At 40.4% G+C, this 13,837-nt stretch overlaps 1 protein-coding gene across 1 annotated transcript in view; it reads left to right on the top strand.

Annotated features, from left to right (window-relative positions):
- Positions 1-13,837, top strand: part of SPARCL1 (SPARC like 1) — a 50,921-nt gene that overhangs the window by 16,351 nt on the left and 20,733 nt on the right. The window lies entirely within an intron of this gene.

The raw sequence follows: 13,837 nt of genomic DNA, 5'->3' as shown, positions 1-13,837 counted from the left end.
CCCTTTTCTCCACATCCTCTCCAGCTTTTATTGTTTGTAGATTTTATGATGATGGCCATTCTGACTGATGTGAGGTGATACCTAATTGTACTTTTGATTTGCATTTCTCTAATGATTAGTGATGTTGAGCATCCTTTCATGTGCTTGTTGGCAATCTGTATATCTTCTTTCAGGAAATGTCTATTTAGGTCTTCTAGCCATTTTTGGATTGGGTTGTTTGTTCTTTTGATATTGAGCTGCATGAGCTGCTTGTATATTTTGGAGATTAAACCTTTGTCCGTTGCTTCGTTTGCAAATATTTTCTCCCATTCTGAGGGTGTCTTTTCATCTTGTTTATGGTTTCCCTTGCTGTGCAAAAGCTTTGAAGTTTCATTAGGTCCCATCTGTTTATTTTTCTTTTTATTTCCATTTCTCTAGGAGGTGGGTCAAAAAGGATCTTGCTGTGATTTATTTCAAAGAGTGTTCTTCCTGTGTTTTCCACTAGAGTTTTATAGTGTCTGGCCTTACATTTAGGTCTTTAATCCATTTTGAGTTTATTTTTGTGTATGGTGTTAGGGAGTGTTCTATTTCATTCTTTTACATGTAGCTGTCCAGTTTTCCCAGCATCACTTATTGAAGAGGCTGTCTTTTCTCCACTGTATGCTCTTGCCTCCTTTATCAAAGATAAGGTGACCATATGTGCGTGGGTTTATCTCTGGGCTTTCTATCCTGTTCCATTGATCTATATTTCTGTTTTTGTGCCAGTACCATACTGTCTTGATTACTGTACCTTTGTAGTATAGTCTGAAGTCAGGGAGCCTGATTCCTCCAGCTCCATTTTTCATTCTCAAGATTGCTTTGGCTATTCGGGGTCTTTTGTATTTCCATACAAATTGTGAAACTTTTTGTTCTAGTTATGTGAAAAATGCCATTGGTAGTTTGATAGGGACTGCACTGAATCTGTAGATTGCTTTGGGTAGTATAGTAATTTTCACAATGTTGTTTCTTCCAATCTAAGAGTATGGTATATCTCTCCACATGTTTATATCATCTTTAACTTCTTTCATCAGTGTCTTTTAGTTTTCTGCATACAGGTCTTCTGTCTCTTTAGTTAGGTTTATTCCTAGGTATTTGATTCTTTTTGTTGCAATGGTAAATGGGAGTGTTTCCTTAATTTCTCTTTCAGATTTTTCATCATTAGTATATAGGAATGCAAGAGATTTCTGTGCATTAATTTTGTATCCTGCTACTTTTCCAGATTCATTGATTAGCTCTAATAGTTTTCTGGTAGCATCTTTAGGATTATCTGTGTATAGTATCATGTCATTTTCAAACAGTGACAACTTTACTTCTTCTTTTCCAATTTGGATTCCTTTTATTTCTTTTTCTTCTCTGATTGCTGTGGCTAAAACTTCTCAAACTATGTTGAATAATAGTGGTGAGCGTGGGCATCCTTGTTTTGTTCCTGATTTTAGAGGATATGGTTTCAGTTTTTCACCATTGAGAACAAATGTTGGCTATGGGTTTGTCATATATGGCCTTTATTATGTTGAGGTAAGTTCCCTCTATGCCTACTTTCTGGAGAGTTTTTATCATAAATGGGTGTTGAATTTTGTTGAAAGCTTTTTCTGCATCTATTGAGATTATCATATGGTTTTTATCCTTCAGTTTGTTAATATGGTGCATCACATTGATTGATTTGCATATATTGAAGAATCCTTGCATTCCTGGGATAAACCCCACTTGATCATGGTGTGTGATCCTTTTAATGTGCTGTTGGATTCTGTTTGCTAGTATTTTGCTGAGGATTTTTGCATCTATATTCAGCAGTGATATTGGCCTGTAGTTTTCTTTTTTTGTGATATCTTTGTCTGGTTTTGGTTTCAGGGTGATGGTGGCCTCATAGAATGAGTTTGGGAGTGTTCCTCCCTCTGCTATATTTTGGAAGAGTTTGAGAAGGATAGGTGTTAGCTCTTCTCTAAATGTTTGATAGAATTTGCCGTGAAGCAATGTGGTCCTGGGCTTTTGTTTGTTGGAAGATTTTTTTTTAATTAATTAATTTATTTTATTTATGGCTGTGTTGGGTCTTCGTTTCTGTGCGAGGGCTTTCTCTAGTTGTGGCAAGCAGGGGCCACTCTTCATCGTGGTGCATGGGCCTCCCACTTTCGCAGCCTCTCTTGCTGCGGAGCACAGGCTCCAGACGCGCAGGCTCAGTAATTGTGGCTCACGGGCCCAGTTGCTCCGCGGCATGTGGGATCTTCCCAGACCAGTACTTGAACCCGTGTCCCCTGCATCGGCAGGCAGATTCTCAACCACTGCACCACCAGGGAAGCCCTATTGGAAGTTTTTTAATCACAGTTTCAATTTCAGTGCTTGTGGTTGGTCTGTTTATATTTTCTATTTCTTCCTGGTTCTGTCTCGGAAGGTTGTGCTTTTCTAAGAATTTGTCCCTTTCTTCCAGGTTGTCCATTTTGTTGGCATATAGTTGCTTGTAGTAATCTCTCATGATCCTTTGTATTTCAGCAGTGTCAGCTGTTACTCCTCCTTTTTCATTTCGAATTCTTTTGATTTTAGTCTTCTCCCTTTTTTTTCTTGATCAGTCTGGCTAATGGTTTATCAATTTTTTTTATCTTCTCAAAGAACCAGCTTTTAGTTTTATTGATTTTCCTATCATTTCCTTCATTTCTTTTTCATTTATTTCTGATCTGATCTTTATGATTTCTTTCCTTCTGCTACCTTTGGTGTTTTTTTGTTCTTCTTTCTCTAATTGCTTTAGGTGTAAGTTTAGGTTGTTTATTTGAGATTTTTCTTGTTTCTTGAGGTAGGATTTTATTGCTATAAACTTCCCTCTTAGAACTGCTTTTGCTGCATCCCATAAGTTTTGGGTCGTCATGTTATCATTGTCATTTGTTTCTAGGTTTTTTTGGATTTCCTCTTTGATTTCTTCAGTGATCTCTTGGTTATTTGTAGCATATTGTTTAGCCTCCATGTGTTTGTATTTTTTACAGTTTTTTTCCTGTAATTGATATCTAGTCTCATAGTGCTGTGGTTGGAAAAGATACCTGATATGATTTCAATTTTCTTAAATTTACCATGGCTTGATTTGTGACCCAAGATAGGATCTATCCTGCAGAATGTCCCATGAGCACTTGAGAAAAAAGTGTATCCTGTTGTTCTTAGATGGAATGTCCTATAAATATCAATTAAGTCCATCTTGTTTAATGTGTCATTTAAAGCTTGTGTTTCCTTATTTATTTTCATTTTGGATGATCTGTCCTTTGGTGAAAGTGGGGTGTTAAAGCGCCCTATGATTGTGTTACTGTCGATTTCCCCTTTTATGGCTGTTAGCATTTGCCTTATGTATTGAGGTGCTCCTATGTTGGGTGCATAAATATTTACAATTGTTATATCATCTTCTTGGATTGATCTTTTGATCATTATGTAGTGTTCTTCTTTGTCTGTTGTAATAGTCTTTATTTTAAAGTGTATTTTGTCTGATATGAGAATTGCTACTCCAGCTTTCTTGTGATTTCCATTTGAATGGAATGGCTTTTTCTATCCCCTCACCTTCAGTCTGTATGTGTCCCTAGGTCGGAAGTGGGTCTCTTGTAGACAGTATATATATGGGTCTTGTGTTTTATCCATTCAGTCAGTCTGTGTCTTTTGGTTGGAGCATTTAACCCTTTTACATTTAAGGTTATTATCAATATGTATGTTCCTATGACCACTTTCTTAATTGTTTTGGGTTTGATTTTGTTGGTCTTTTCCTTCTCTTGTGTTTCCTGCCTAGAGAAGTTCCTTTAGCATTTGTTGTAAAGCTGGTTTGGTGGCGCTGAATTCTCTTAGCTTTTGCTAGTCTGTAAAGGTTTTAATTTCTCCATCGAATCTGAATGAGATCCTTGCCAGCTAGAGTAATCTTGGTTGCAGGTTTTTCCCTTTCATCACTTTAGATATGTCCTGCCACTCCCTTCTGGCTTGCAGAGTTTCTGCTGAAAGATCAGCTGTTAACCTTATGGGGATTCCCTTGTATGTTATCTGTTGTTTTTCCCTTGCTGCTTTTAATATTTTTTCTTTGTATTTAATTTTTAACAGTTTGATTTTTATGGGTCTTGACGTGTTTCTCCTTGGATTTATCCTGTATGGGACTCTCTGCGCTTCCTGGACTTGATTGACTATTTCCTTTCCCATGTTAGGGAAGTTTTCAACTATAATCTCTTCAAATATTTTCTCAGACCCTTTTTGTTCTCTTCTTCTTCTGATACCCCTATAATTCGAATGTTGGTGCATTTAATGTTGTCCCAGAGGTCTCTGAGACTATTCTCAATTCTTTTCATTCTTTTTTCTTTATTTGGCTCTGTGGTAGTTATTTCCACTATTTTATCTTCCAGGTCAGTTATCCGTTCTTCTGCCTCAGTTACTCTGCTATTGATTCCTTCTGGAGAATTTTTAATTTCATTTATTGTGTTGTTCTTCATTGTCTGTTTGCTCTTTAGTTCTTCTAGGTGCTTGTTAAAGTTTCCTTCCATTTTCTCTATTCTATTTCCAAGATTTTGGATCATATTTACTATCATTACTCTGAATTCTTTTCCAGGTAGACTGCCTATTTCCTCTTCATTAGTTTGGTCTGGTGGGTTTTTACCTTGCTCCTTCATCTCCTGCATATTTCTGTCTTCTCATTTTGCTTAACTTACTGTGTTTGGGGTCTCCTTTTCACAGGCTGCAGGTTCGTAGTTCCCATTGTTTTTGGTGTCTTCCCCCAGTGGGTAAGGTTGGTTCAGTGGCTTGTGTAGTCTTACTGGTGGAGGGGACTGGTGCCTGTTTTCTGGTGGATGGGGCTGGATCTAGTCTTTCTGGTGGGCAGGGCTGTGTCTGGTGGTGTGTTTTGGGGTGTCTGTGGCCTTATTATGATTTTAGGCAGCCTCTCTGCTAATGAGTGTGGTTGTGTTCCTGTCTTGCTAGTTGTTTGGCATGGGACGTTCAGCACTGGAGATTGCTGGCCGTTGGGTGGAGCTGGGTCTTAGTGTTGAGACAGAGATCTCTGGGAGAGCTCTTGCCTATTGATATTACTTGGGGCCTGGAGGTCTCTGGTCGTCCAGTGTTCTGAACTTGGCTCTCCCACCTCAGAGCCTGAGGCCTGACACCAGGCCAGAGCACCAAGACCGTGTCAGCCACACGGCTCAGAGAAAGGGAGAAAAAAAGAAAGAAGAATAATGACTAAAAAGAAAAAATAAAATTATTAAAATAAAAAAATAAAAAAGTAATAAAAAAAAAGAAGAGAGCAACCAAACCAATAAACAAACCTGTCAATGATAACAAGCGCTAAAATCTATACTAAGATAAACATAACAATCAGAAACAAGTCAGTCACAGACAGCAAACGCCAAGTCTACAGTTGTTCCCAAATTCCATCGCCTCAATTTTGGGATGATTCGTTGTCTATTCAGGTATTCCACAGATACAGGGTACACCAAGTTGATGGTGAAGATTTAATCCGCTGCCCCTGAGGCTGCTGGGAGAGATTTCCCTTTCTATTCTTTGTTCGCATAGTTCCTGGGGTTCAGCTTTGGTTTTGGCCCCGCCTCTGCGTGTAGGTTACCCTCAGGCTTCTGTTCCTGCCCAGACACGATGTGGTTAAAGGAGCAGCTGATTAGGGGGCTCTGGCTCACTCAGGCCGGGGGGGAGGGAGGGTTACGGAGGAGGCGGGGCGAGCCTGCAGCGTCAGAGGCTGGCGTGATGTTGCACCAGCCTGAGGGGTGCCATGTGTTCTCCCGGGGAAGTTGTCCCTGGATCACGGGGCCCTGGCAGTGGCGGGCTGCACAGTCTCCCAGGAGGGGAGGTGTGGATAGTGACCTGTGCTCGCACACAGGCTTCTTGGTGGTGGCAGCAGCAGCCTTAGTGTCTGCCCATCTCTGGTGTCTGAGCTGATAGCCGTGGCTCGTGCCCATCTCTGGAGCTCATTTAGGCTGTGCTCTGCCTCTGTGGGCACACAGGGAAGGAATCCCCTCTCCTTGTGCACCCCGAAACAATGGTCTCTTGCCTCTTAGGCATGTCCAGACTTTTGCCCGGACTCCCTCCCGGCTAGCTGTGGCGCACTAGCCCCCTTCAGGCTGTGTTCATGCAGCCAACCCCAGTCCTCTCCCTGGGATCTGACTTCCAAAGCCCGAGCCTCAGCTCCCAGCCCCCACCTGCCCCAGCGGGTGAACAGAAGCCTCTCGGGCTGGTGAGTGCTGGTCAGCACCGATCCTCTGTGGGAATCTCTCCGTTTTGCCCTCTGCACCCCTGTGGCTCTGCTCTCCTCCATGGCTCCGAATATTCTCCCTTGCCCAGCTCCCGTCTCCACCATTGAAGGGGCTTCCTGGTGTGTGGAAACTTTTCCTCCTTCACAGCTCCCTCACACTGGTGCAGGTCCCGTCCCTATTCTTTTGTCTCTGTTTTTTCTTTTTTCTTTTGCCCTACCCAGGTACGTGGGGAGTTTCTTGCCTTTTGGGAAGTCTGAGGTCTTCTGCCAGCATTCAGTAGGTGTTCTGTAGGAGTTGTTCCACATGTAGATGTATTTCTAATGTATTTGTTGGGAGGAAGGTGATCTCCATGTCTTACTCCTCCAGCATCTTGAAGGTCCCCCCCACTTGGATCATTCTAAATGACATAACCATATACTGTCTTTAAATTGTTTTTGATTTCAGGATGGAAATAAACATGAGACCCCTAAAAAATAGTTCCAACCTGGGACACAGTAAATAATCAGGGACCATGCAGCAAAAGTTGGGGTTGACTCCCAAAAATCCTGCACAACTGGCCACCTAAGCTCATATGACAAACCCTATACTTATTCTGCCTTCATATGTCTTCTCCACAGCTATGCCAAGAATCTCAGCATTCTGTAGCTCCTTTAGGTTAAGGCCAATGTGAAGATACCTCTTACCAGGACTAGAAAGGCATTAACTTAGAAATTTTCTTATCTTCTACCTATGGATTCGATGCATGTAGAAAACTAGAATTTAAATATGTGGAATATAGGACATGTGAGTTTGTTTCATTGAGTGAACTAAATGTGAAAATATTTTGGAACTAGGACTCCTGGGTAGCTTGATGTCACCAAGGGGAAGAAGACATGAAAAGAGGGAGGAGAAAAAGTAAGGAACACTAAAGATTCATTTCCCTTATACCACACTAAATATAAGACATAAATGGCTATAATGATAATACTGATAACAGCCCCCAGGCAGAGCAATGGAAATAATAATCACTTCCACGTGTATGTTATTTCAGAGTTTGCAAAGAGCTTCCCCACTTCAATGGCTCCCTTTGACATTGGAATTGTTATTCCCATTCTATAGATGAAGTTTGGAGACATTAAGTAATTTTCTCAAAGTAGCATTTAGGACTTGGCAGTACCAAAGCCAGACTTCTGATGTCTAGTTTGCAGCCTGTTCTGTGCGACCATGTGAGAACCCTGGATTCTGAGTCCACAGCGCAGCATTCTAATCTGTGCTCACCTCTTAAGTCTTGCACATTTAGCCAAATAACTTATATTCTTCAAGCTTCTGTTTCTTTATAGTTAAGTGTTATCTACCCTCCTTTTCTTATTGGATAAAATGAAACAGTATACAAGAAAATCTTTTTTACACTGTGAAATGCTATATAAATGTGAGGCAGGTGTAACTGAGTCCAACTTAATGACTGATATTTCTAGGGGCCTCACCTCAACGTATCCTTACAGTTAAGCTTTCCTCCCTTTTGTCTGGAAGAACAAAGAGTCTCCTTCTCTTCCAAGTTAAACCTTCCACCTGTGTTTATATGAGACCGGCAAATATTTATCAAGGGCTTACTGAGAGTCTATCGCCTCACTTAATCTCCATCACCATTTTACAGATAAAGAACTGAGGCTTCTAAAAGCTGAATAATTTACCCAAGATTATGCAAATTAAGTATTAGAGCCCAGGAAGTCCCATTTCAGAGCCTATGTCTTTAATCACTGTGCAATATTGCCTCCCCAATGACTCAGGCAACTTCTCTGTTTTCTCCCATTTCAGTTATCTATTACTGCATAACAATCCAACCCCAAATTAAATGGCTTAAAACCAGTCCCCCTATTTGCACATGATTCTGCAATCTGTACTGAGCTCAAATGGGGCATTCTTCTGTTGACTTTGTCTGGAGTCACTCATGAGGCTCCAACCAGCTGGGAGCTTAACTGGGGCTGAACCATCCCTTGTGGCTTCTCATCCTCCAGGGTTCTCTTCATGTGACTGCTTATCATTCAGTGGTCTGGACTAGCCTCTAGTCCAAGCATTTTTATAGCATAGCAGATGGCTTCCACAGGAGGACAAATCCCACTTTGCAAGTGCTTCCCAGGCCTCTGCTGGCATCCTACTTGCTAATGTCCCTTTGGCCAGAACTAGTCACAAGGCCAAGGGCAAAGTCACAGGGTATGAAACCCAGGAGGTGCAGTTCCCTGGAGGCCATCATGTTTACCACATCTCTCTTCCTGTCTATCTTCTCATTCATTACTTATGTTTCCCCCTCAGCATAGAAAAGACTTGGACGACCACATCTGAATACAAGTAAAAGTTTCCTGTGACTGCATTTCCCCTTTAGCTACCATCTCCATCTTACTCTCTTTCCTTTCATAGCCAACCATCTTAAGAGTGGTCTACACTCACTGTCTTCACTCCATTACTGTCTATCTACTCCCCAGTCACTGGAGACTGGCCTCTACCAACACTGTTGCACCAAAACTACACTCCCTCAACTCTCCAATAACCTCTGCATTTCCAAATGCAGTGGTGAATCCCTAGACTTGTTTACTTTGACCTCTCTGTAACATTTAATGTTTTCTTTTTCTTACGTGACTCTCCTTTCTCTCATCCTTTGTATGTTTAGTTCTTCCCATCCTCTAATGGCACCTAATGGTCTTCACTCACCAGGGTTCTGGTTCCTGCCCTCTGTTCTACTCACTGTATAGCTTTTCATGCGAAAAACACTCAAACTATACCTTTAGCCCCAAACTCTATGCTTACCTCCAGACCCATTCATTTAAGTATATCTCTGCTCAAATCCAACAAGTCCAAAATGAATCATCATCTTTCTTCTAAAACTCTTATAATCCCTTATCTCTGTATTACCACCACCGTTTACCCAGTTGCCCAAATTAGAAATGTAATAGCCCAAGACTCTTCCTTCGCTTCTTCCCACAGTACACAATTTGACATTGTCTTATATGTTCCGGCTTTAAATATTTCTCATAACTATCCAGTGGTATACTGGCAAATGTTTATCTACCAGCTTTTGCAGGGGATGGGAGATTAGTAGCATTTGATGATTTCCATGGTGTAATCCTCCCACCATGGTTGATTTCAAGCTACTAATGTGACATCACTGAATAGAATTGGGAAGAGAAGTGCATTACCACACATTATATAGTATTTCCACCTACAGATACAACAGGCATAAATAACCTCAAGAGAGTAGTAGCAGTAAAAGTAGTAAAATAAGTATAAAATGATGAGTTTTGAGTATTTGTTTCTTTTGTTTTTAATATAACTGAATTGTAAGTGTATATACTTTAATTTTCAATGATGGCTTTGTTTAATAGCCAGCTCACAAAATTCCTGGAAATTTAACAACTGGCTCTCATGAGCCAGTACAAGCTGGATCTATCCCTCTCTTTCCCATTCTCAAGACCAGAGACAAAATTTAAGACTCTGACCACCTGTCATCTTGATATTGCAATTTCCTCCTAGTAAGTCTTTCTACTCATCTGTCCCCCACATCGCTGTCCCAAGGACCCTTTCTAACACTCAAATCTGATTATATCATTCCCCCACTTACAGTCATTGAAGCCCCATAGCTTTTCAACTGGAACTTAAAATTCCTAGTTTAATGCACAGAGACTTGCCTTGTTTTGAGCCTTATCTCCCTCTGCTTCACCCACTAACACCCTAGCAACTCAAACATATGCTGTCTTATGACTCTGGACCTTCCCCCATGCTGCTTCCACCCTCTAGATTGCCCTTACATCTTTCACACAGCTAACTAGTACTGAGTGGTTTTTCAAATCTCAGGTCAAGAACTCCCTCCTCTGAAAGTCTTTTCTATACAGGGGCAGTATTGAGTACTGATTAAGAACACGGACATAAAACCAAACAGCTAGGTCTCTAATGTCGGTTCTGCCACTTAACTGAGTAACCTTGAACACGTTACCTAACCTTAGTTTCCTTACTAATAAAATGATGAAAATAAAGTGCTACCTTGTAGAATTGTTGGGAATATTCGAAGAGTTACTATGCGCAAAACCCTCAGAACAGTGCCTATAACTTAAGCCCTTAGGACTCAGTAAATGTTAGCAATATTAACTACCTAATTGTAAATGCTTCTTATCTGTATTTCCACAGCATTGTGTACACACTCATCACATGATACTAAATCACTGATTTACTTGACTTCCTCCTTTGTAACTCTTCAGACAGGAACCATGTGGCCCTGTGCTTAGGCAGTGTCTAGTAAGTGCTCAATAAACGAACAAAAGAGTAGATGAGTGATGCAAGCTCTGGCCAACTGGGCACATGTTTCTTTTTGACTCATTCAGATGCAGTAGATTTAAGAGAGTGAAGGGAATTTGTGAGATCTTGTGATCAAATCAAAGGGAAATATTTTCTCAGATTTAATTAGCTATACATGGTGCTATAAAAACTAAAATCAGAAGGAAATTAGTTTTAAAACCCACAATGCTTTTGCTGATTTTTGCTTCCTCTTTATGTTGCTACCATTTATAAGAAATGTGGTAACGGTGCCTTAGCCTAATTCCATTGTTATTTGTGACGAATGTAGGAAAGACTCCTCGAGTTAAAGAGAGCTTTGGTAAATGTGTGGGCAAAAGAGACTCTAAATGTCCACTGGAAAATTATTCTGACCTCACAGCAAAAATTAAATTCTATTATTTTCTGAGGCTCTAAGTTGTTTATCTAAGAATCGCAATTTGACTTTTATGGAAAATGAAAAAAGAAAGAAGAAAGATGTATTGAGCATCTCCTAGGTATCAGGTATTTTTACAAATACTGCTTCTTCTAATCTTCACAAAACTGAATTAGATGTCGTATTAGGGTTCTCCAGGGTGGCAGGGAATAGATATGTGTTTATGTTTATGTTTATATATAGAGAGAGATTGATTATAAGAAATTGGCTCTTTCAACTATATACACTGATAAAGTTCCATGATTTGGCTTCTGCAAGCTGGAGACCCAGTAAACATGGTGATCTCAAGTAACTCTGCAGTTCTAGTCTGAAGGCCTGAGCACCAGGAACACTGATGGTATATGTTCCAGACCAAGGGCAGGAGAAGACCAATGTTCCCGCTCAAACAGTGAGGCTGAGAGAGCAAATTCTCCCTTATTCCAACTTTTTATTGGCCCTCAACAGTTCTCATGAAGCCCACCCACACTGGAAGGGCAATCAGCTTTATGCAATCTACTGATTCAGATGCTAATCTCTTCTGGAAACACCTTCACAGACACATCTAGAAATAATGTTTAACCAGATTCCTGGGCATCCCACAGGCCAGTCAAGTTGTCGCATAAAATTAACCATCACAGATGTTATCCCCATTTTCAGATGGGGAATCTGAGGTTCAGAGGGTTAAGTAATTTCCCAAAGATTACATGGATGGCAAGTGTGGGTTCAAGTTCAAATATATGTGTTTCTAATCCTAAAGCACCATGTTCCTTCTACTAAGACAGTAGTTCTAAATCAGGTGAATTTGCCCTCCAGGGTCACTTGGCAATGTCTAAAGACATTTTTGGTTGTCATAACTGGTGGGGATTGAGGGACTTGCTACTGACGTGCAATGGGTAGAAGTTAGGGATGTTGCTAAACATCCTACGACGCCCAGGACGGCCCTCACAACTGAAAATCATCCAGCCCAAGTTGTTAATAGTGCCAAGATAAAGAGACCCTGCCTGAAACTATACTATTTTAACAGTTTTCCAAAACAGTAGACTAGTAATAATATGCTGATCTAAAATATAAATGACTAGAGTTCCATAAACCTAATAAATACTGGTGAAAAGAGTGAATGAATGTTAAATTCTAGATTATGATTTATTTTAATAGCCTCACCTACCTTGGAAAATGTGGGAAGAATAAGTGATGGGTACATGGGAAAGTACTTTGAAAAGGGAGGCAATTTCTAGGTCCAGACAAAAACAAAATATTGTTCAAGAAAAGAAATGTAAGTATTATTCAACACAAGAAACTGCTACTTGGCTCAGCTGTGACGAATATTTACCTGGTCATAATGTTAAATAGTGATTTAAATAAGAATTGTGATACAATTATTTTAGGAAGGGGGGAGGGGAAGGAGGAGAAGAAGAGTACTGTGCGCATGTGTGCGTGCATGTGTTGTGTGTGTGTGAAGTGATAGCTGTTACAGTATTAAATTAGTTGAATAATGTTAAATATTAAGATATTTTTAAATACCCGCTTAAGCATTTATTTAAAAATATTGAGTAACTAGCAGAAGAAATTGCTCACTTTCTTTATAAACATCAAAGTAATATTTAAAGCTCTATGGATGTATTTATATAGAAAACTATGACTCTAAAAAATCATTTAAAAAGTCATATTCTAGTTCTGGGATATCCAGAGAATCTCTATTAAAGAATAAAAAGTGTACCCCTAATCCCATTCAGAGTTCAGACTACCAGGCTTAGGGATACTCTGCAAGAAAATGTAGACAGCCCACTATTTTAAGAGTTCATGTGGAGGCCAATTTACTTAGCCTCTCTGAGCCCCACTTGTTTCATCTCTAAACTAAATAAGTTCATTTGGAACTAATTAAACTCAAATGCATGGCAAATAACAAAAATGAGACAGACCAGGTACAACTGCCAGCATCACTTATAGATGATAGTCTCAACTCAGATCCAGCCAGCTGTTGCCATAAAGACATATTGGTGCTAAGAAGCCCAATGGTTCAAGAGAAGCTACAAATCTGAATTTTCACATGAAAGCTCCAGGTTTTAGAATGCTAGTTTAAAACACACAGTGCCTGCCAAACCCAATCCATCTGCAAGCCACCACCAGCTCACAGGTCCCCAATATGCGACCTCTAAATTAGTGAACATGGCTGGCCCCTGTAGGGCAGTGCGATGTCTCGTTTCTAAAAATCTCTATTGAATGTATGAGTTTCTCCAACACCAAAGAAGCAGTTTGTTTAATCCAAACCTGACCCACTATATTACTTCACTTTGTGACTTTTACATTCTCTGTGAACACTCACAAATCTTCAGACCCAAGATCTGCATAAAGCCTTTATCCAAGAAAGCATAGTCATCAACAAAGCTAGGTGGGCTTCCCTGGTGGCGCAGTGGTTAAGAATCTGCCTGCCAATGCAGGGGACATGGGTTCGAGCCCTGGTCCAGGAAGATCCCACGTGCCGCGGAGAAGCTAAGCCCGTGCACCACAACTACTGAGCCTGCGTGCCACAACTACTGAAGCCTGCACTCTAGAGCCCATGCTCCGCAACAAGAGAAGCCACCACAATGGGAAGCCTGTGCACCGCAACAAAGAGTAGCCCCCGCTTGCTGCAACTAGAGAAAGCTCACGCACAGCAATGAAGACCCAACGCAGCCAAAAATAAAAGAAAATAAATAAATTAATAAAAACAAAACAAAACAAAGACGGGTTCTGCCAAACACAGCTGGGCCAAAAAATCAAGGAGTCATTCTCAGAGGGACATGATTGGGTAAAAACTGTCATTAATCGGTCTTTTCAGACGTGTTAGTCCACAAAGACAACAATTGCCTTTAAACACAAAGGACAGTATCAAGTTCAATATTTGCTAAGCAGAATATCTTTTAAT

Source organism: Balaenoptera musculus, chromosome 5, assembly GCF_009873245.2.
Source record: "Balaenoptera musculus isolate JJ_BM4_2016_0621 chromosome 5, mBalMus1.pri.v3, whole genome shotgun sequence".
Lineage (NCBI taxonomy): Eukaryota > Metazoa > Chordata > Mammalia > Artiodactyla > Balaenopteridae > Balaenoptera > Balaenoptera musculus.
This window is presented reverse-complemented; position numbering and strand designations above follow the sequence as displayed.